This window comes from Thalassophryne amazonica, chromosome 4 (genome assembly GCF_902500255.1).
Source record: "Thalassophryne amazonica chromosome 4, fThaAma1.1, whole genome shotgun sequence".
Taxonomy (NCBI): Eukaryota; Metazoa; Chordata; class Actinopteri; order Batrachoidiformes; family Batrachoididae; genus Thalassophryne; species Thalassophryne amazonica.
This window is the reverse complement of record NC_047106.1, coordinates 61848972-61873034: the sequence shown is the minus strand read 5'-3', so window position 1 is coordinate 61873034 and position 24063 is coordinate 61848972. Positions and strand designations below refer to the sequence as shown.

The following is a 24063-nucleotide window of genomic DNA, read 5'->3' as shown; positions in this document are numbered from 1 at the left end:
CACAGACTGTGGGATTACTGAGTGGGCGAACTCACACTCATCTATACTGTTTCTGTTCTCTGCCAGCAGTACCAGGTCTGACAGCTGGAGACGGTGGCCACCTGGGGACCCAGGACTTGGCGGTTCTGGTGTTCTTCAGATCCGTTGGCAGTGAAGGCCGTGTGGGATCTGGCTCGGTTCTGGACGGACATCTCCTATCCTCAAGCCTGCCCACACGTCACTCAACATTTAACTGTCTGTATTTCCAAAACTGTATTTGTCTGTATTCCGTTGTGCACTTCACAACATTAAATTGTTACTGTTTGGCTTATCCATTGCCCGTTCATTTTACGCCCCCTGTTGTGGGTCCTTGTTCCTACACTTTCACAACAAGGATGTCTCTGTACATTGGTGCATTCATCTTTCCCTCAGTCCTGACTAGTCTCCTAGTTCCTGCATTGAAAAACATCCCCACAGCATGATGCTGCCACCACCATGCTTAACTGTAAGGATGGTGTCTGGTTTCCTCCAAACATGACATCTGGCATTCATGCCAAAGAGTTCAATCTTTGTCTCATCAGACCAGAGAATTTTGTTTCTCATGGTCTGAGAATCCTTCAGGTGCCTTTTGGCAAACTCCAGGCTGGCGCCCATGTGTCTTTTATTAAGGAGTGGCTTCCGTCTGGCCACTCTACCATACAGGCCTGACTGGTGGATTGCTGCAGAGATGGTTGTCCTTCTGGAAGGCTCGCCTCTCCTCACAGAAGAATTCTGGAGCTCTGACAGAGTGACCATCTGGTTCTTGGTCACCTCCCTGTCTAAAGCCCTTCTCTTGCAGAGTTTAGATGTGTGGCCAGCTCCAGGAAGAGTTCTGGCTCAATTATGAGCTTTTTGGCAAATGCTGTGAATACTTATGCACACATGATTTCTTTATTATTATTATTATTATTATTATTATTATTAATAATAATAATTTATTTTTTAACAAATAAGAAAAGTCTCAAACTTTTTCACATTATCATTGTGGGTCTATTGTGTGAAGAACTTTGAGGAAAAAAATAATTTCATCCATTTTGGCATAAGGCTGTAACACAACAAAATGTGGATAAAGTGAAGCGTTGTGAGTACTACCTGAATGCAGTGTATCACAGCGTTTCCAAGTGTCAATTAGTGGAGTGAGAAGTATCATCAAAAAATTTAAAGAGAGCCACACAGTACAGAACAAGCCTGGAAGATGTAGGAAGTGAAAGATTTCACAGACTCTGAAAAGAAAACTAATGAGAGATGTGTCTAAAGACTCCAGAACAACTATCAAGACATTAGTGAATGATTCAGTTGGATGGCTGGCTGGCTGGCTGGCTGGCTGGCTGGCTGGCTGGCTGGCTGGCTGGATGGATGGATGGATGGATGGATGGATGGATGGATGGATGGATGGATGGATGGATGAGATTTATTGTCATTGTCACTACAAGTGCAACAACAACGAGATTACATCCACATTTCCACAGACAAGATACAACAATTAATCCACAATTATTACTTGTTTACCGTAATAATGGCACACATCAGAATTAAGACAACACATAATATACATTTGACATTGTTTATGTGCACTAAACTTGAAACAGTCCGTTTTCTGAATTGAGACGATGTGAGTGTGTGGTAGCCACTGCAACAGGAGTTGTGCCGCTGCTAACTTGGGGGGACCTGCCACAGCTAAAACCGTGCAGCCCACGGAGGGGAGAAGGGGTGGCGTGAGCGGTGGCCGGGATGGGGTGTGTGATGGGGGCAAGAGGGGAGGTAGGAGGGAAAGTGGAGCATGCTTCAGTCTTTGTCCATGTGTGAGTCTGTCAGTTACTGTCCTTGCACTGGAGTTAGAGAGATAAGGAGGCAGCCAATATTCCCTTCTGGAGGAAAAACAATGGGGCATTTTATCCTTGAGAGGCTGATAAGCCTGTCGTGTTTGTGGTTGAGCAGTGAAAAACACTTTTCCAGCTTCACATGAACAAACCAGATCCCAATTATGAATATTCCCCGGCCTCTGAAATCTTCACCTTCTCCTGCAAGGTGCACATTTGATCTGAGATGTTATCCAATTTTCGTCTGAGTTCAGGGGTTAACGCAGTCTGAGAATGCCTCGCCTTGCCCAACTCATTAATCATGAAGGACAAGCGAGGGGTCGTGGTTTTGGTGGCAGCCGTCTTCCCAATCTTCCGTTAGGTCACAGCAGCATATCAGCGAATAAGTACCAGCCCTCCTACGTCCTCGACGTCCTCCACAGAGAATGGCACAAAGCATGCGACCCACCACGTCTCCCAGGTGTCGAGAACATAGCCCGCAGGGTAAGTTCCATCCGGGCATGCAGGGTCCCCCGGCCCTGATCTTCTTGTAGAAAAAATGGTGTCAATAGCGTTCAGAGACCAGCTGATCAATACCATGATTAATCCAATATAGTTTGAAGAATTCACAGCCTGGTGAAGTAGGACTTTGAAGGTTGGAGCAGAGATAGAGGAGAGAGGAGGCAATGCGACCGCCCTTGCCAGAGTCCCAAGCTGTTGAGTTGGAAATTGTATTCTCAAAGAAGATTAAAGGACTGAAGGAAACCACAAGTCTCATCCTGGGCAGGAATGGACTGCAAGGCTACAGAGGAAGAAAAACTCCACTTCTGCTGAAGAGACGCCTTCAAGCCAGACTGAAGTATGGTAAGGACAACCCGGAGAAACATTATGCATACTGTAAGCATTTCCTTTGGTCAGTTGAGACAATACTAGAGCTTTTTGGCCATAGAGATGCTGCTTATTTTGGAGAAAGTTGGGAAAGGCGTATAACCCAAAGAACACCATCCCCACAGTGAAGCACGACAGTGGGGGTATTATGCTGTGGGGATGCTTCAGTGCTTCTGAAACTGGGAATCTCCTCAAAGTGGAAGGAATCATGAAGAAAGAAGGATATGTGAACATTTTGAAAGAAAACCTCAAGCAGGCAGCAGTAAAACTGGGTCTAGGTCATCGCTTTCTCTTCCAACACAACAATGACCCAGAACATATGCCTGTCATGGTGAAGAACTACCTCCAGAAAAACAAAGTGAACATTACTGACTGGACTGCACAAAGCCCTGACTTAAATCCCATCAAAAATCTCTGGAGTGAACTGAAGACCAAAGTCCATGCCAAAAGAGTATCAAATCTGCAAGAGCTTGAGAGATTTGCCGAAGAAGAATGGGCTGAGATTCCTCAGGAGAGGAGAAGAGGAGAGGAGATAATGTCTGAGACTTGTTGAAAACTACAACAAACCACTGCAGGCTGTTATACAACAAAAAAGGATGTACAACTGACTGTTAGCATCAGGGGGACTAATAATTTTGAGTCTTATTTTGTGAAATAATTTTGTTTCAGTGTGCAAAGTAAAATAATGTAAACATCCAAAATAAAACTAGGATGTTTGGAAATGTTAGGTTAAAAATTTCTTACCCTTGGGAAAATACTGAAGAAATGTTGAATTTCACAGGGGGGGTTTAATAATTTTGTCCTCATCTGTATGTTCCTCATTTGAATTGCCACAAAAAGCCAATAGCCATGTGAGCGAGAAACAGAAGTGGTATTGATGTATATTTGCAACCAAACACATCTCTCCAAGATGTGTTTGGTTGCAGGTCTTGTCTTGTCGGGTGTTGTCAAACAGGAAATGTCATGGCTGTAGACACTGTGAGGTCACTGATGTCTGGATTTTAGATTAGATTAAATTAGATAGAACTTTAATGAAGACTCCCTCAGAGAAATTGAGGTTCCAGCAGCATTGCATAGCAGCACACAGGGTAAGAAACACACAGAGTATCAAAACTGAAAGTTAAAAACAAACAAACAAAAAACAGTTTGCAAATACACATATAAATACCAGACATAATGATCAATACTGGTTTCCTGGCTACTACTGTTCCTCTCCTTCCCATCCTCTGTCTTCCTGTTGCTCCTCCCCCTGAGTGAGGAGTTGTGCAGTCTGATGGCCTGAGGGTCAAAGGAGTACCTTTTCCAAAAAGTTGTGAAGCTGTTGCCTACAAATGACTATTTTGAGGTCACAAAATAACTGTACAATGCCAATATAACATAATGATCTAATCCTCATCGTAATTTACCACAGGTGGAGTGAATGATTTTCACATTGATGTTACCTTAATCTTGCAACAACACGGTTGTTCTCTTTGATAATGTCAAAGAACTGGATGGCAGTTGAATCCAACTGAGAATGCTGCAGTATGACGAAAGAAACTCCACAGATTTTATTATTTTATGAGCTGACTGCTTGTAGTTCAGTGTCATTTATTATCAGACATCAGATGATGAATTTTAATTCACTTCCTCGGACCTGGATAGAGGTGTATGGTAAAGCTGTTGATACCTCTTCTGGAGAATGAAGGTCCAGGTCTTTATCGTCCTGGTGCTTCCCGTTTTACCCTGTGGTTCTAAGACTTGGTTGCTAAACAGTGATCTAAGTTTGAGGACTATGGCCCGATCCCAATATTCTCTCTTCACCCCACTACTTCCCCATTTCCCTTCATTTTGCACATTCACGTAAAGGGTGAATTGGTAGGGCCTAGGGAGTGTATTGGGATTGGGCCTATGTCTTTAGTACTCTGTCCCTTCAGCAAATACTTGGGTGCTGCTGAAAAGACTATGTGTCAAACGAATGGTGACTTACGTATGTAGACTCAGATTAGGATTATCACTTGGATGATGACAGAAAATCAGGTATGACATTTTGGCCATGTGGTGCATTTCTCTGAGCATAATCCAGAAGACAGCTGTCTCAAGGTTGAGACCATCAGCGGCTGGAGAAGGTCAAGTAGACACCCAAGTTTAACCTGCCTGTGGCAGAAAAATGGCTATATGGATAGTTGAGAATGGAATGGTAGTCTGCCAGGGTGTTTGCCATCTGGGACCCATGGCAGCTTCATGCTGTGGTGAATGCGGTGACATGTGGTACCAGTACATGTTCTCAGAACTGATCTGACAGCCAGTAAATTCATATATATTTAAGATAACTTAATTCAGTGATGACCAGAACTGATGGAAAATCTTGAAATGAAGATGGTGTTGTGACAGTCTATCTCTCCTTTCCTGCTCTCTCTCATCCCTCTCTCATTTTCTGTGTCAAAATCTATCAGACACGCCTACCTCCTCACATGAACATACGTTTTTAACTTCTCTAACTCTTATGCTGGTGTCCTCCTTCTCCAACACTTTTTCCATCCCCATATGCCAGACAGCCTGTTTTTTTTTTTTTAACTTCCCGCTTCTTTCCACTCCATCTGATTTTTCCTCTCTCCGCTCATCCATCTCTGTCGATGTACATCCCACTGTCCCCCCGTCTTATAAACTGCCTCCCTCTGAGGGCTGTTGTGTTTCTGTGGCCCTCTGCAGATCTGGAAAGAACATCCTCTCAATTTAATTCAAGTCGTTCTTGATCTCCTGGTGGCACAAGACGCTGCATATGTGACAGCTCAACAGGGATCACTAGAAGGAAACCACAGGTCTCATTTGCATATACTCTAAATATACTGTATGTGTGTCTGGACCTGTGTTTAGGTGGATGAGTGCATCCTTAAAGGGGAACGCCAACATTTTTCAATCTGGGCTCCCTTTATAGATGGTTTTGGATGCTTCTTTTCATGGGTGGGCAGAGTTTTTGTTGTTGCAGTTTTGATTTTGAATCCAAATGCCACAATAACGATGAGCTAAACAGCTACGTAATGCTAGTGTACGGAGCAAACTGAAAACACTCAGTATACTGCTTCTTGTCACCACTGAAGAGGTGACAACATCATTAGAAGTGTGTATGTTTGCCTTAGTAAATGTAAAAAAATAAACTTTTAAAATGACAGATTATACAGTTAGCTGTTTAGCTTAGCCTCCTGCCCTTGCAGTGGTGTTGATCACTGCTGAGTCATTATTGTCAATAAGGTGCTTATTGCCGTTCCAAGCAGAAGAAGGAACCCTTCAACGGTAATCGACTTGTAATTCAGGGTTTTCACGTATCCCATAATCCCTTGCGGGCCAGAGAGTTGCTGCAGTCAAAACAACACAGAGAATCCACATGATGACAATTGTAAATGAATATTATAATACAAAAATGTAATTTTTTATTCTTTTCGTCACGTTAATAAGAGACTGCATGCATGATACCCTGAAAACTTGCTAAAACAATTATAACAAATAATCCGTGTCTGCTACGTTTAATCTGCGTGGAATTTAATAAGCGCAAACTGAAATTCAGACATATTATACATATTAGTCTGGAACAAAGAGGACAAACAGTGTTGTAAAGAACAATAATAAAGACGTTAAAGAGCAAACTTCACTTTCTCCCAGAACGACATGATCAGGAAGTGAGCGTAGCTCACAGCAGCTCCCATTTAAAATAATGGAGAAACAGCCTGTGATTCTCGCATGTTTACATAAAACAAATGCAATAACGTCTAAAATTCACGAGAGTTTTAGGCACAATATCTCACTTAGGACCACATCTCACTCAAGGCCTGCCCACAGGGAAATGACGTCACCGACACGCGTGAAAAAACTCACGCATGCGCACGAGGGTTCAAGCATTATTGGTGTAATCGCATGTCATTCAAATCCATATAGTTAAAAAAAAAAATAAAAGGGTCGGTTTATTATCTAAGAGACCTCGTATACACCAGTATCACTTTTAGTTCTCAACAACACAGATGTGGGTTAAAATTTTAATCTTATTCACTTATATAAATGGGAAAGGGAAAAACAGATTTTTCAAGCCAGTGTTGATGTTAGTATTTCTGGGCTACTTACAATTTATGTGTAGTGCAACATGATGCATAAACATTTTTCACATCAATATTTGACTTCTATGAGCTTGTTCAATGTTTATCTTTTTTTTTACATTAATATTTTATGGCCATGTAACAAATAAGCCATAAAATGCAGATTTTGCATGCTAGATCAAAACAAAAATAAGCATATTGAGTTTGGATGTAGACTGTTTGAAGTACAGTGCATCTGGAAAGTATTCATAGTGCTTCACTTTATCCACATTTTGTTATGTTACAGTCTTATTCTAAATGAAATAAGATGAAATTATTTTGTTTTTCCTCAAAATTCCACACATAATACTCAATAATGACAATGTGAAAAAAAGGTATATATATATATATATATATATATATATATATATATATATATATATATATATATATATATAAAAATCATTATTCATCATCCTTGTCTTGTTTCTACAACTTAATTGAAGTCCACCTGAGGTAAATTCAGTTGACTGTATATGGTTTGGAAAGGCACCTGTCTACATATGAGGTTCCACAGTGACAGTGCATGTCAGAGCACAAACCAAGCATAACATCACAGGAATTGTTTGTAGACCTCCAAGACAAGATTGTCTCAAAGCACAAATCTGGGGAAGAGTACAGAAACATTTCTGCTGCTTCAAGGTCCCAGTGAGCACAGTGGCATCCACCATCTATAAATGGAAGAAGTTGGGATCCAACAGGCCTCTTCCTAGAGCTGCCCACCCATCTAAACTGAGCAATCGGGGGAGAAGGGCCTTAGTCAGGGAAGTGACCAAGAACGCAATGGTCACTCTGTCAGAGTTCCAGCATTCCTCTGTCAAGAGAGGAGAACCTTTCAGAAGGACAACTATGACCCAAAGCACACAGCCAAAATATCAAAGGAATGGCTCCAGGACAACTCTGTGAATGTCCTTGAGTGGCCCCGTCAGAGCCCAAACCTGATTGAACATTTCTGGACAGATCTGAAAATGGCTGTGCACCGACACTCCTCAACCAACCTGATGGAGCTTGAGAGGTGCTGCAAAGAGGAATAAGCAAAACTGTCCAAAGATAGGTCTGCGAAGCCGGATCAAGACACATATTTAAGAAGACTTGAGGCTGTCACTGCTGCCAAATGTGCATCAACAAAGTATTGAGCAAAGGGTATGAATACGTATGTACATGTGATTTCTTAGTTTTTTATTTTTAATAAATTTGCAAAAATTATTAAAAAAACTTTTTTCATGTTGTCATTATGGGGTGTTGTGAGTAGGATTTTGAGGGAAAAATGAATTTACTTCATTTTGCAATAAGGCTGTAACAAAATGTAGAATAAGTGAAGGACTGTGAATACTTGCTGGATGTACTGCAACTTCATCCCAAAGATAGAGTTTGACAGATTTCTGTGAAATAATGAATCATGTCAACTGACAATGAACTCATAGAGAATATTGATGCCTGTGCCAACAACAATATGGCATAATAAGATGAAAGACTTACAGGGGGAATTAGTTTTTCATATAAACAATGATTTACGCTGGCTCACAGATCTAGCAACTTGCTTCTGATGGATTGTTTGCTGTTGTGACACTCTTCCAATCTCTACACGGTTGTATTTGTTTCTTTTATTTCTGTTTAACACTTCTTTTAGTTTTTGCAGCTGGTCTGCTCTGTGTCAGCCTCAGCCTGTCAGATCTCAGAAGCTAAGCAGAGCGGAATCTGGTTAGTAATTGGATGGGAGACCTCTTTGGAACACCAGTGGCTGTGTGTGTTTCTCCAAGTACGACTGGAGTTGTGTCAGGAAGGGCATCCGGTGTAAAACTTGTGCCAATTACCAATGCGGATCGGGCTGTATCCGCTGTGGTGACCCCAAACAAAGCCGGGAGCAGCTGAATGAACAACAACTTCTTTTGGTTTTTAAGTGCATCTACTGTGAATCTTATTTAACTATAGTCCTCCTGTTGTGAATCGCTAGCAGTTAGCGTTCACTACCGGGTAGCTTGCATTAGCTAGGTCAACTCCCCCCGTTTCTTTCATTCCTTTTTTTTTTTTTTTTTGCCAGTCTAATACTTCTGTTAGTTTTTCGGTGTGGATTTTAGCTCATTATATTACTCCTGTGTAAATCTTAGGAGTGGTTTGCATTTTTGCTAGCGTTTCTTGAATACTTCTGTTAGTTTTTCCATGTAACTGCTGTGCATTTTAGCTGATTATTTTACTCTTGTGTTAATCTTAGGAGTGGCTTTCTCTTAGAAGTTTTTCCTTCTCTCTCCTCCTCCCCCTTATTACCGTTTCTACCAGTCTAATACTTACAGTGAGGAAAATAAGTATTTGAACACCCTGCGATTTTGCAAACTTCTCACACTTAGAAATCATGGAGGGGTCTGAAATTTTCATCTTAGGTCCATGTCCACTGTGAGAGACATAATCTAAAAAAAAAAAAAAAAAAAAAAAAAATCCGGAAATCACAATGTATGATTTTTTAATAATTTATTTGTATGTTACTGCTGCAAATAAGTATTTGAACACCTGTGACAATCAATGTTAATATTTGGTGCAGTAGCTTTTGTTTGCAATTACAGAGATCAAACGTTTCCTGTAATTTTTCACCAGGTTTTCACACACTGCAGCAGGGATTTTGGTCCACTCCTCCATACAGATCTTCTCTAGATCTTTCAGGTTTGGAGTTTCAGCTCCCTCCAAAGATTTTCTATTGAGTTCTGGTCTGGAGACTGGCCAGGCCACGCCAGGACCTTGAAATGCTTCTTACGGAGCCCCTCCTTAGTTGCCCTGGCTGTGTTTGGGCTCATTGTCATGCTGGAAGACCCAGCCGTGACCCATCTTCAATGCTCTTACTGAGGGAAGGAGGTTGTTTGCCAAAATCTCGCAATACATGACCCCATCCATCCTCCCTTCAATACGGTGCAGTCATCCTGTCTCCTTTGCAGAAGAGCACCCCCAGAGTATGATGTTTCCACCCCCATGCTTCACAGTTGGGATGGTTTTCTTGGGGTTGTTCTCATCCTCTAAACATGGTAAGTGGAGTTGATTACAAAAAGACCGAGGGAGATTGACAGTCATCTTGTGTTACTTAGTAACGCGTTACTCTAATCTGACCACTTTTTTCAGTAACGAGTAATCTAACGCGTTAATCTTTCCAAATCAGTAATCAGATTAAAGTTACTTCTCCATGTCACTGTGCGTTACTATTATTTTTCATTGTGGGTCGATAGCAGCATTAAACTTGGTCCGTGGGCAGGAGGTCGGGGTTCGACTGAACTGCCCACTTTCAGCGAGCTGTGAGCTTTTCATTCACGTTTTTTTGCAGCTGCTCGACTCGTCCGCACCTCTTAAAGCGCGGTGATCAGCACACCTGCACTGAGCTTTACAAAGACATTTTTATACTTTTTCCCCTCCTTTATTTAGAATTGTGAGCTGAGCTGCTCCGTATCGTCTCGTTAAAAACAGCTGATCCTCCGCGATGCATAAACAACTAACTATTTTCCACTCAAATGCACCTAAACTCTCTTTCTGAGGACCACATGATGTGAAAACGCAGTAAAACTTTCTTACCTGTAAATCTGGCCATGTTTTCTGCATAAATAAATATTATCCATTCTTTGTGCTCAAACGCCAAAGCAGGGGCGAATCCAGATGGAATGGGGGCGTGGGGCAAGGATGTGCCCCCCCCCACAACACCCCTAGATTAAAGGTCCAGTTTTGAAGCCGTTTTTTACTACAACTACTAATATTGCTTAAAATAATAATAATTTCGACAAGTAAAATGTTTAGAGAGAATTTAAATGTTATAAAAATGTTAGAATTTAATAGTTACATTTATAAACAATGTAGGTTTTAAATTGCAAGTTTTACTGTTACAGTGCTGTCATCAGTTAAATATGAGGTCAAGAAAGAGGTCTTTATTTTACTTTTTATAAAACAAGTATTTATTTTCATTGAAGTCAAGAAAGGGTGACTATAAAGTGAGTTTTGGCAAAATAGGTATCATTGTCATGTTGACGTGGGTTGTTGTCGGCAGCTGGGGAAAGTAACTAAAAAAGTAACTAGCAATCTAACTTAGTTACTTTTACAATTGAGTAATCAGTAAAATAACTAAGTTACTTTTTCAAGGAGTAATCAGTAATCAGTAATTGGATTACTTTTTCAAAGTAACTGTGGCAACACTGGTTACTCTGATATTTACAATATGGACAGGTTAAAATATAATAGGTAAAGTGACTTGAGTTTGCACCATAAGTTAAATTATTGCACCTAATAAATACAGCAGGTAATGACATGATTATTGTCCTGGTTGCTATGGTTACCACAGTGCTAGCATTGTACAATCTGACAGCAGCTGGGAGAAACGATCTACGGAATCTCTCCCTCACACAGCGAGGGTGGATGAGTCTGTCACTGAAACTGCTCTCCAGAGCAGACAGAACGTCCTGCAGGGACGTTAGTGGAAATACCCTGGATTTGGTTCTCGCACGTGGTATTGCTGTCATGAATATTGACATCATGCCTCTTAAATCTGTGGTCTCTGATCACTCACTTATTTGGTTTACAGATTTGCTGCTGTTTTTAGTGGAACAACAACCTCATTTATCACTGCAGCAATGCATCAACTCCTCAACTACAAATGAACTCAAAGATAGACTGCCTGATATCTTAGCTTCACGTTTGGAAAATGCCCATTCAGTAGACAGTCTTGTTGATAGTTTAAACTCAGCGCTCAAAACTACACTCGATGATTGCGGCACCTTTATTAAAGCCAGGCCCCACAAAACACAGTTAACTTGGTACAATGATTACTTGTGTGACCTCAAGCATAAGGCTAGAGGTCTAGAACAGAAATGGCGTAGTTCAAAATTAGAAGTATTCCACCTTGCGTGGTGTGATGCTATCTTAGACTATAAGCATGCACTACTGGCTACAAAGCGGGGTAACACTTTATATTAACTGCACGCCATAAAGCATTAATAAAGCATTTATAAAGTGTAAGTAAATGCTTAAGTAACTACTTGTAAAACATTTACAAAGCATTCTTTTTTATTAGCTACTCATTGGTGAGAACATAAATAGATGGCTTTTTTAATTCTCTATAAACCATTCAAGAAAAGTTGATCATTAATAGTCTACCATTTACAAACGTAAAATCAGACACTGTTCATTAGTGATAAAAATACTTTACAAATGATATTTTTATTGTCTTTATATTTTTTTTCCTCACAAATTATTAAGCATTTTTTTTATTAGCTACTCATTGGTAAGAACATAAATAGATGGCTTAATAATTATTAATAACAAAATATGTAATGTCTTTATAAAACATTTATGATTTTTTAATTCTCTATAAAACATTTAAGGGTCCCGCAATAATGACTTCTCTCTGCACCTATTATTTGTTCATCACATTCCTCTTCTGTTCTATTAGCTGCTACCTCTAATTCTTTCCTCTTTTCCGTTTTAGTTCTCTCAAATACTGTACCTCCGGTTATGGAGGTCCTCATATTGAGCTTTTTTCTCAGTGCCATCTTTTTTTGTTTTTATTATTTATTTATTTATTTATTTATTATTCATGCTTTTTTTATTCAGTTTCTTAATTTTCATTTTTAGCACCCAATATTTTATTTATTTTATGTTTTATTAATTAAATTTCTTAATTTTAAGCACCCAATCGTTTCAAGGAATATAAACCTATTTTTTTTTAAACCAAATAAGATTTTATTTACCTCGCCGACAAATGGCTGCAACACCAAATGCAAATGATACTATATCACTGACAGATGGCAGCAGCTCACAAAATTGTTCAACAAATTGAAATGGTGAGGAAGATGTCCTACGACCCTTCCTGTTTCTGTTAGCATTGTCGACGAAAATCCGAGGCAAAAGATTATAATAACAATAATAATAATAATAATAATAATAATAATAATAAACTGGTTTTCACCATTTTTCGGACCGTATGGATTAATGTTGCTTAATCACTGGCATCCTCATGCACACTTCCAGCAGACACCTCACCGAAAACAATGGTTAATCGGCTATGCGTGTAAGTGTTAACAAAAGCTAGGCTAAAGCTGCATTGGCTAACCGTTGTCATACCAAATCTGACTGCTTAACGTATTCTAAAGTTGGAAATCATCAAGTGGACACTTTGTTTCTGTCCCGCTTGATCGATATGAATTTATGTCGTCGGAAGTAAAACCTTGTTAGTTTTTTAATACCAGTTAGCCAATTAGCCGCTATCGCTTAACGGCTAATGGCGACCCGTTCTATACCCACGTTTAGCTAAATTTGGTGACTTTGCTTAACACATATAAATAGCATCTACAATTGAGTTATAATGCAAATTTAACCTTCACTTTAATTAAGCTCACACAAAATACTTTACTAACAGCTTGTAAAGGCTTTATAATAGTATTTTTAAGTTTACTAATGCATTGATAAGCATTTATAAATGGACAAATAAAAGTGAATTGGTCAACTGTTTGAGATTGTGATTAAATTATATATTAAGCATATAAAAATGAGTTATAAAACAAATTTAACCTTCACTTTAGTTAAGCTCACATGAAATACTTTACTAACAGCTTATAAAGGCTTTATAATAGTATTTTTAAGTTTACTAACACATTGATAAGCATTTATAAATGGACATATGAAAGTGAATTGGTCAACTGTTTGGGATTGTGATTAAAAAACATAAACCATATACAAATGAGTTATAAAACAAATTAATACTCTTTAAAACTGCATATTTATAGTGATGGGGAAAGAGACTTGAGCTTTGTACATCATTAACAAATGGTACATAACGTATACATTGAGCATCAACTAATGGTTTATTAATGCTTAGTAAAGCATTAATAATTTAATAATTTGTGAGGACAAAATGTAAAGACAATAAAAATATATTTGTAAAGTATTTTATCACTAATGAATAGTGTCTAATTTTTACATTTGTAAATGATGAACTATTAATGATCAACTTTTCTTAAATGGGTTATAGAGAATTAAAAAAAACATTTGTAAATGTTTTATAAAGACATTACATATTTTGTTATTAATAATTATTAAGCCATCTATTTATGTTCTTACCAATGAGTAACTTATAAAAAAGAAAGCTTTGTAAATGTTTTACAAGTAGTTACTTAAACATTTAATAAAAAATAAATGCTTTACTAATGCTTTATAGTGTGCAGTTAAAATAAAGTGTTACCCAAAGTGGTCCTATTACTCTGATCAACAAAAACAAGCATAATTCAAAGTTCTAGTTTGACATGGTGGCAACACTTATTCATGGACAACCACCTGTAAGTAGCTCTCCTTTTACAACACAAGATTTCTTGGATTACTTAGAGAAGAAAATAGAAGACATTTGGTTAAACATATCCCTGTATGCCTTAACCAAGCCACTACACCCTGCTATTGAGGTGGGTGCCATTACTGAGGTATTACCTAGATTTGCAAAATTTGATAGTATCTCATTAGGCATGCTGACAAAATTCGTAACATCTACAAAAACCATAGCCTGCTTATTTGATCCTGTACCAACAAAACTATTTAAGGATCTGTGGCCCACTCTTGGGCTGCCTGTGCTGGAAATTATTAACCTCTGATTAACCTCTGGATCTGTTCCAAAATCTTTCAAATCTGCAGTGATAAACCATTACTTAAGGAATCTAATCTTGACCCTCGTGTATTGAAAAACTATAGGCCGATATCAAATCTATCGTTTTGCTCTAAAATTCTGGAAAAGGTGGTTTCATGGCAGCTCGTGGAGCACCTTACTGAGAATAAACTTTTTGAGCCACTGCAGTCCATCCATCCATCCATTCATTTTCTTCCGCTTATCCGAGATCGGGTCGTGGGGGCAGCAGCTCAAGCAAAGCTGCCCAGACCTCCCAATCCACACACACCTCCCCCAGCTCCTCCAGGGGAACCCGAGGCGTTCCCAAGCCAGCTGAGAGACGTAGTCCCTCCAGTGTGTCCTGGGTCTTCCCCGGGGCCTCCTCCCAATGCGACGTGCCCAGAACACCTCTCCAACGAGGCATCCAGAAAAGATGCCCAAGCCACCTCAGCTGGCTCCTTTCGACGTGGAGGAGCAGCGGCTCTACTCCGCGCTCCTCCCGAGCGACCGAGCTCCTCACCCTATCTCTAAGGAAGCGCCCAGCCACCCTGCAGAGGAAACTCATCTCGGCCGCCTGTACTTGCGATCTCGTTCTTTCGGTCATGAGCCAAATGTCATGACCATAGGTGAGGGTCGGAACGTAGATCGATCGGTAAATTGAGAGCTTAGCAAAGGACCCTGGAACCTGTACTCCCGGAGCACCCCGACAGGGTGCCTCGAGGAATCATGGTCAAACGCCTTCCCCAGATCCACAAAGCACATGTGGACTAGTTGGATGAACTCCCATGAACCCTCGAGCACCTGATGGAGGGTGTAGCGCTGGTTCAGTGTGCCGCGACCAGGACGAAAACCACACTGCTCCTCCTGAATCCGAGGTTTGACTATCAGTGGAATTCTCCTCTCCAGTAGTCTGGAATAGACCTTAACGGGGAGGCTGAGGAGTGTGATCCCCCTGTAGTTGGAACACACCCTCTGGTCCCCCTTCTTAAACAGATGGACCACCACTCTGGTCTGCCAATCCAGGGGCACTGTCCCCAACCACCATGCAATGTTGCAGAGATGTGTCAACCAGGACAGTCCCACAAAGTCCCACAAGAAACTTAAGTTACTCAGGATGGATTTCGTCCCTCCCAGGAGCCTTGCCACCAAGGAGCTTTCTGACCACCTCGGTGACTTCAGCCTCGGTGATGGACGAGTCTGCCTCTGAGTCCCCAGTCTCTGCTTCCTCTTCGGAAGATGTGACTATGGGATTGAGGAGATCCTCGAAGTATTCCTTCCACCACCTGACAACATCCCCAGTCAGGGTCAACAGCTCCCCACCCGCACTATAGACAGTGTTGGCGGAGAGCTGCTTCCACCTCCTGAGGCGTCAGACAGTTTGCCAGAATTTCTTCGAGGCTGACTGATAGTCCTCCTCCATGACCTCCCCGAACTCCTCCCAGGCCTGAGTTTTTACCTCTGCGACCACACAGGCTGCAGCACGCTTGGCCTGCTGGTACCTGTCAGCTGCCTCCGGGGTCCCACTTACCAACAAAGACAAGTAGGACTCCTTCTTCAGCTTGATGGCATCCCTTACTTCTAGCGTCCACCACCGGGTTCAGGGATTGCCACCGCGACAGGCAGCAGAGATCTTGTGACCACAAATACGGGCAGCTATGTCTCCAACCTCCCCTGGAATCTGGGAGAAGCTCTCCCGGAGGAGGGAGTTGAAGACCTCGCTGACAGAGGGTTCCACCAGTCATTCCCAGCAGACCCTCATGATTCATTTGGGCCTGCCAGGTCTGACCGGCTTCCTCCCCTCACAGCGGATCCAACTCACCACCAGGTGGTGATAAGTTGACAGCTCAGCCCCTCTCTTTACACGAGTGTCCGAGAAATGTGGCTGAAGGTCAGATGATATGACTACAAAGTCGATCATCGACCTCTGGCTCAGGGTGTCCTGGTGCTAAGTGCACTTATGGACACCCTTGTGCTCGAGCATGGTGTTTGTGATGGACAAACTGTGGCTAGCTCAGAAGTCCAACAACTGAACACCACTCGGGTTCAGACCGGTGGAGGCCCTCTTGTTCACCGGTGTGAACTCCAACACATGGCGACTGAACTGGGGAGCAATAAGCAAGGCTACCTCAGCTCGCTGCCTCTCTCCGTGAGCAACACCAGAAAAGTGGAGCATCCAGCCCCTCTGCAGGAATTAGGTACCAGAGCCCAAGCTGTGTGTGGAGGTGAGCCCAACTATCTCTAGTCAGTACCTCTCAACCTCCCGCACAAGCTCAGTCTCCTTCCCCCTCAGCGAGGTGATGTTCCACGTCCCAACAGCCAGAGGCTGTGAGCGCGGACCAGGCCGCTGGGCCACCCACCCTCAACTGCCACCCAGTCCTCTCTGCATCCGACCCCCATGGCCCCCTCTGCAGGTGGGAACCCACAGTAGGGTGGGCCCACATCGCTCTTTCAGGCTGAGCCCGGCCGGGCCCTGTGGGCTAAGGCCCAACCACCAGGCACGAGCTCGTGCATGAGCCCCAACCCCGGGTCTGGCTCCAGGGTAGGGCCCCGGCTTCGCCATACCAGGCGACGTCTCAGTCCTTGATTTCATGTCGGTCATGGGAGATTCTGAACTGCCCTTAGTCTGACCCGTCACCTAGGATCTGTTTGCCATGGGAGACCCTACCAGGGGCACGAAGCCCCCAACAATATAGCTCCTAGTATCATCCGTGTGCGCAAACTCCCCCACCATGATAAGGTGGCAGTTCGAGGGGGAGCTGCAGTCCGCTTTTAGAAAATATTATTCCAAAGAGACAGCTTTTACTCAAGTGGTGAATTATCTTCTGCTTGCAATGGATTCGGACACCACTATGGTTCTGGTGCTGTTAGATCTTAGTGCTGCATTTGATACCATGGATCATCATATTCTACTCGATAGGCTGGAGAAATATTTTGGGATTACTGGGAGTGCCCTTGCATGGTTGACGTCATACCTGACCAGTTGTTCTCACTGTGTTTTGTACAGTAACACCACCTCTAACCTTAGTAACATGAAATTTGGGGTTCCACAGGGGTCCATCTTAGGCCCCCTGCTTTTCTCCTTTTATATAGCACCCCTTGAGCACATATTGCTGTGTTCTGGGGCTACCTTTCACTGCTGTGCTGATGATACTCAGTTATGCATGCCGATAACTGCTGGTAATCTCATCCACATAAATCCTTAGAAGATTGCCTTGCATCAATGAGAAGATGGATGTCTAGCAACTTCCTACTTTTAAACTCTGATATGACTGAAATGATGGTTCTTCGTCCAGCGAGACATCAACATCAATTTGAACAGCTAATGCTTAGCCTAGGCTCGTATGTCATACATCACACTGACAAAATAAGGAACCTTGGGGTAATTTTTCATCCTATGTTGTCCTTTGACCTCCACATTTGAGATATTATGAGGACTGCTTTCTTCCACCTGCAAAATACAGTGAAGATCTGTGGCTCTATGGCTGATGCTGAGACCCTGATTCATGCATTTGTCTCTTCTAAATTGGACTACTGCAATGTTCTATTTTCTGGTTTACCGCAGTCCAGCATTAGGTGTCTACAACTGGTTCAAAATGCAGCTGCCAGACTTTTGACACAAAGCAGAAAGTTTGACAACCTTACACCCATTTTGGCATCTCTTCACTGGCTTCCTGTCCCTGTGAAACCAGATTTTAAGGTTCTGCTGCTAGCCAACAAAACTGTTCATAGACTGGCACCTCCCTACCTAGCTGACCTAATTAAACCCTACGTACCGGCCCAGGCTTTGTATTCTCAGGGTTCAGGACTACTTTGTGGCCCTAGGGTGAATTAAAAGTCTGCGGGTCACAGAGCTTTCTCTTATCATGCTCCTGTTCTGTGGAATGATCTCCCTTCATCAATAAGACAGTCCGATTCTGTAGAGACTTTCCAATTCAGACTTATTTTCCCTTTGATATGGCTAGCATACTGGCATAGTATGTTACTATGCTTTTTACTTTTTTAACTTCATTTTATTATGAAACTGAGCAGGCTGTGGCCTTAACTTTATCTACAATAAAGTAGATACAATACAATACAACAATACAAGCTTAGGGCTAGTGGTCGGCAATCACCTTAGTATTATTTGTTTTTCTTGTTGCTTAATGCTGACAAATTATACTGTATTTGTTGTCTTTGCCTGATTCTTTTTTTCTCTCTCTGTTTGAGGTGTGGGACTAACCTAGCTAAATGAAGGTTAAATTATATATATATATATATATATATATATATATATATATATATATATATATATATATATATATATATATATATATATATATATATATATATATACAGTGGTGGGCACAGATAACCAAAAAATTAACTTCGATAACAGATAATAAGATAACTGAAAAGTTATCTTTGATAAAGATAAACCACCCAAAAATGTATCGGAAGTTACAGATAATCGATAAATTCCAGTGTTGTCTATGGGACAGTTGCAGTTACTAAAGAGCTGAAATTGATTTTTAACACAATGGCTTTTGAAAGCATCAAAAGCGGTAAACGACCTAAAGAATAAGCATGAATGTTTGACCATGCTGGCCCCTGCAGGAAGCAGCACAGACAAATCCTGAGAGCACCCACAAAATCAACTTTTTACTACTCATAATCATTTTTCTTTCAACATTCTGCCCCTGCTGGCGAGATGGAGCAGAGCTCTGCGGAACAACAGGACGCCGCGTTCCTGGCGTCCAGGGACACTGATTTGGACGTAAATTGTCTTGAAGCTTGTCACCCTCTCCCTACAAAGAAAGGCGCTCCTCCTGTGCTTATCATGAAGTTTCTCAACAGAAAGGATAAGGTCACATTGTTGAGGCAAGGAAGAAAATTGAAAGGTACGAATGTTTATTTGAATGATCACTTGACAAAAACAAATGCAGACATTGCTAAAAAAGCCAGATACTTAAGGAAAACAAACAAAATTCAGAATACATGGGTCAGGAATTATAAAGTCTTCATTAAACTGAATGGGTCTCCTGAAGTAGCTAAGGTGCTGGTTATTAAGGACATAAAAGAGCTGGAAAAATATGAAATATGAGTCAATAATGTATGGAGAAATAAAAAAGTAAAAAAAAAAAAAAAAATAGTTCTACTTCACAAACCATTGAATCAAAACCCATAAACTCTACTTCAGGAGATTAAATAATACAACAGAGGATAATAAACCAGGAATTATTGGAATTAAAAGCAACTGAGTACACTGAACATAAGATAATGGATTTGGAAAACGAAATAGACCCGGATAATATGTTTTTTTCGACTGATACTGTTCATTATAACTACTATACGGAACAGGATTACAATAATACAGTTAAAACAGAAGGTAAATGATCAATTATCCACTTTAACAGCAGAAGTATGTACACAAACTTTAACAGTATCAAAGAATTTCTTCAGCAGTTTACAAAACCCTTTAGTATAATAACAATTTCAGAAACGTGGTTCAATGCGCAAAAAGGAATACAATTTGAGTTGGATGGTTATGATCTAAACTACATCAACAGAGTGAATAAAGGAGGTGGAGGTGTTGCTATATATGTGCGGAAAAATATTAAATTTAAGGTAATAGAAAGTATGACGTTAACAATAAAAGATGTGTTAGAATGTATATCAATAGAAATTTATAATGGAAACAAGAAAAACATTATTATAAGTTGTTTATATAGGGCGCCAGGCTCAAATATGGCTACATTTACAAACTGGGTGGACAGAATGTTTTCATCAATAAATAACAAAAAAATATTTATATGTGGAGATTATAACATTGATTTAATAAACCCCAATAGGCACACATCAACTGACGAATTTATAAACACAATGTACAGCATGAGCTTATACCCAGTTATCACCAGGCCAAGCAGAATTACATTGAATAGTGCAACTCTAATAGATAACATCTTCACAAACAACATAGAAACTAAAATATAAGTGGTTTATTTATTTGTGACATAACTGACCATCTTCCTGTGTTCACTGTGTATGACTCCAATTGTAATTTTCAGGTAAAACCCCAATACTCTGCATTTAAATGAGTAAGAACCCAAAAAGCAATAGATCACCTCAATAATGACTTAACAAAACAGGACTGGCGCACTGTGTATAGGGAGAATGATGTGGATTGTGCCTTCAATAAATTTCTAGACATTTTCAATTCATTATATGAGATAAACTGTCCAATACGCCAAGTCAACAAAAACAGTACTGTCGCCAAAAGTCCATGGTCAACAAAAGGTCTACAAAATTCTTGTAAAAAGAAGAATACATTATACAGACAATTTGTTAGACTAAGGACAAAAGAATCTGAACATAGATATAAATTATATAAAAACAAATTAACTAATATAATCAGAGCCAGCAAGAAATTATATTATACCAATCTATTAAATAATAATAAAAATGACACCAAGAGAATCTGGGAAATTCTTAACACTATAATCAAAAATAAGGTAAGAGGTAATTCTTATCCAAATCATTTTATTGATAAGAACAAAGACATCTATAATATGTATAACATAGTTAATGGTTTTAATAACTTCTTTGTTAATATTGGACCTGACTTGGCAGCAAAAATTCCCGATGGTTGTAACAAGGAGCAGGAATCACTCATAAAATCAATCCAAACACAATGTTTCTCTCCAGTGTTAGTGAAGCCGAAATAATAGATATTGTTAATAAATGTAAAAATAAAAAAATCAACTGACTGTTATGACATAGATATGAAGCTAGTAAAAACAATAATCAAAAGCATATCAAAACCCCTGACTCATATATGTAACTTGTCATTTCAAACTGGGACATTCCCGATCAAAATGAAGATGGCAAAAGTTATTCCACTATACAAAAATGGAAATAAACATATCTTCACAAACTACAGACCAGTCTCTCTACTTCCACAATTTTCCAAAATTTTAGAAAAGCTTTTTAACAACAGGTTAGGATCCTTTGTAGAAAAATATAACATAATTAACAAATGTCAATATGGGTTTAGGTCTGGTAGGTCAACTTAACTTGCAATAATTGAAGCAATAGAAGAGATTACAAACACTTTAGATAGTAAAAACTATATAGTTGGAATATTCATTGATTTAAAGAAAGCGTTTGACACACTTAATCACTCAATTCTACTCAATAAATTGGAAAGATATGGTATCAGGGGAGTGGCTTGGAACTGGATTCAAAGCAAATCTGGGTGTTTGGGCATCCCTTGTGGGGTCCCACAGGGATCCATACTGGGTCCACATTTTTTAAATCTTTATATAAATGACATATTTAATGTGTCACAATTATTAAAATTATTATTATTTGCAGATTATACCAATATATTCTATTCCAGTGCTAACTATAGCAAACTTATTAATGTGGTAAATAGTGAATTAATTAAGCTGAAAACTTGGTTGAATATTAATAAATTATCCCTAAATATAAAAAAGACTAAAGTCATGTTTTTTTGGAAATCATAATGTCAATTCTAATTTACCAATAAATATAGATGGTGTCGAAATAGATAAAGTGTCAGAAGTCAAATTTTTAGGGATAACCATCGATAGCAAATTAAGCTGGAAGTCTCATATCAGCCACATACATAAAAAAGTTTCCAAGAATGTCTCTATTATGTACAAAGCAAAATATTTTCTGGATCAAAATGCATTATATTTATTGTATTGTTCTTTAATTTCTCCTTACTTAACATATTGTATAGAAATCTGGGGTAACAATTACAAAAGTTTGCTACATTCCCTCTGTATAATCCAAAAGCAGGCAATAAGAATCATCTATAAGGTAGGAAAAGTTTCCTTTTTGCTAAAGCTTATAGTTAGGGCTGGATCAGGTGACCCTGAACCATCCCTTAGTTATGCTGCTATAGACGTAGACTGCTGGGGGGTTCCCATGATGCACTGTTTCTTTCTCCTTTTGCTCTGTATGCACCACTCTGCATTTAATCATTAGTGATCGATCTCTGCTCCCCTCCACAGCATGTCTTTTTCCTGGTTCTCTCCCTCAGCCCCAACCAGTCCCAGCAGAAGACTGCCCCTCCCTGAGCCTGGTTCTGCTGGAGGTTTCTTCCTGTTAAAAGGGAGTTTTTCCTTCCCACTGTAGCCAAGTGCTTGCTCACAGGGGGTCGTTTTGACCGTTGGGGTTTTACATAATTATTGTATGGCCTTGCCTTACAATATAAAGCGCCTTGGGGCAACTGTTTGTTGTGATTTGGCGCTATATAAAAACATTGATTGATTGATTGATATCTTGATCACACAAATAGTCTATTTTTGCAATCCAAATTGTTGAAAATGCCAGATCTGGTTAATTTTCACACTGCACAATTATTATATAAAGCCAGTAAAAACTCATTACCCAGTAATATTCTGAGTCTCTTCACCCAGAGAGAAGGAAGCTATAACTTGAGGGGATGTGGTAACTTTAAAGTCAAGGCAGTGAGAACTACCAGGAAAAGTTTCTGTGTGTCCGTGTGTGGCATTAAGCTGTGGAATAGTTTGGCACCTCAGCTCAAGCGATGTCCTAACATCCATCAATTCAAAAAAAGATACAAAGAAATGGTTCTGTTGAAATACATGAATTAGGAGAGAGTTGCGTGATCGTCACATCCTTTTAATTTATTTCTAGTTAATTTACCTTTGCTTTTTTGCCTTGTCAGCAATAGAAGGGGTCTCGCTAGGACACACAAACTTTCATAAAATACCTGGAATTATCCTGTACATCAATTTAATTATATATATCATAGCCATAATTGTAAACTATATTATAACAAAAATGATAATAATGATAATAAAATCTTACTATATGTTTGTTAATATAATAGATGTTAACATATTTGCATAATACCTGTTATTGCCGGTGTCATAACCATGGTCAAAAGTATTATTTTTATACATCATGATCCTGTAGTTGAAATGCTAGTCAAATAGAAGTATGGTGATGATGGTAATAACTTAGAGAGAGGGGGAAACATGTATATGTATGTATGTATATATGTATGCGTATATATATGTGTATGCGTGTGTGTATGTATGTATGTGTATGTGTGTATGTATATATGTGTATGTATAATATGTATGTATATGTGGGTGTGTATGTATGTATATATACATATATGTATATTTATGTTTACATTTATATAAATATGTACATATGTAAGTTTATTGATACATAAAAAGACTTTTCCTTTTCTTTCCTCCTTGTTTCCCCCTCTTACATCACTTACATCATTATCACCAGATCAGGGTCGGCAAGTGGGGTCTGTTGCTCAAAGGTCTCCCCCTTCTGCCAGCAGACTCCAAAACCTTGTCTTTTAATGCAGAGCCTAGGACATTCAGCAAAGGGTGGACCTGTGTCAGGGGGCGACCCCTCTCTGGCAGCAGGTTTACAAAATACTTTGCATCTTTTAATGCACCACACACATGACAAATTGGGAAGGAGGGGAAGGGGGGAAAAAAGAAAATAATAATAATGATAATGATAAATAAATAAAAAAGTTAAGGTAATTAAATTAATAAAATAAAATGAATGTAGCATAATTGTATATATGTATATGTATTATGTGTATACATGTGTGTATAGGTGATGTATGTGTGTATTTTGT

General features: G+C 39.7%; 1 protein-coding gene and 1 long non-coding RNA gene across 5 annotated transcripts in view; one reads left to right on the top strand and one right to left on the bottom strand.

The window, feature by feature from the left end:
• b3gat1a (beta-1,3-glucuronyltransferase 1 (glucuronosyltransferase P) a) overlaps nucleotides 1–24063 on the bottom strand; it is a 432840-nt gene that overhangs the window by 194591 nt on the left and 214186 nt on the right. The gene's annotated exons all lie outside the window — the stretch shown is intronic.
• Nucleotides 640–18456, top strand: LOC117508292. Its single transcript, XR_004560044.1, has 3 exons — nucleotides 640–650; nucleotides 1214–1222; nucleotides 18220–18456. It is a non-coding gene; the product is annotated as an uncharacterized LOC117508292 (long non-coding RNA).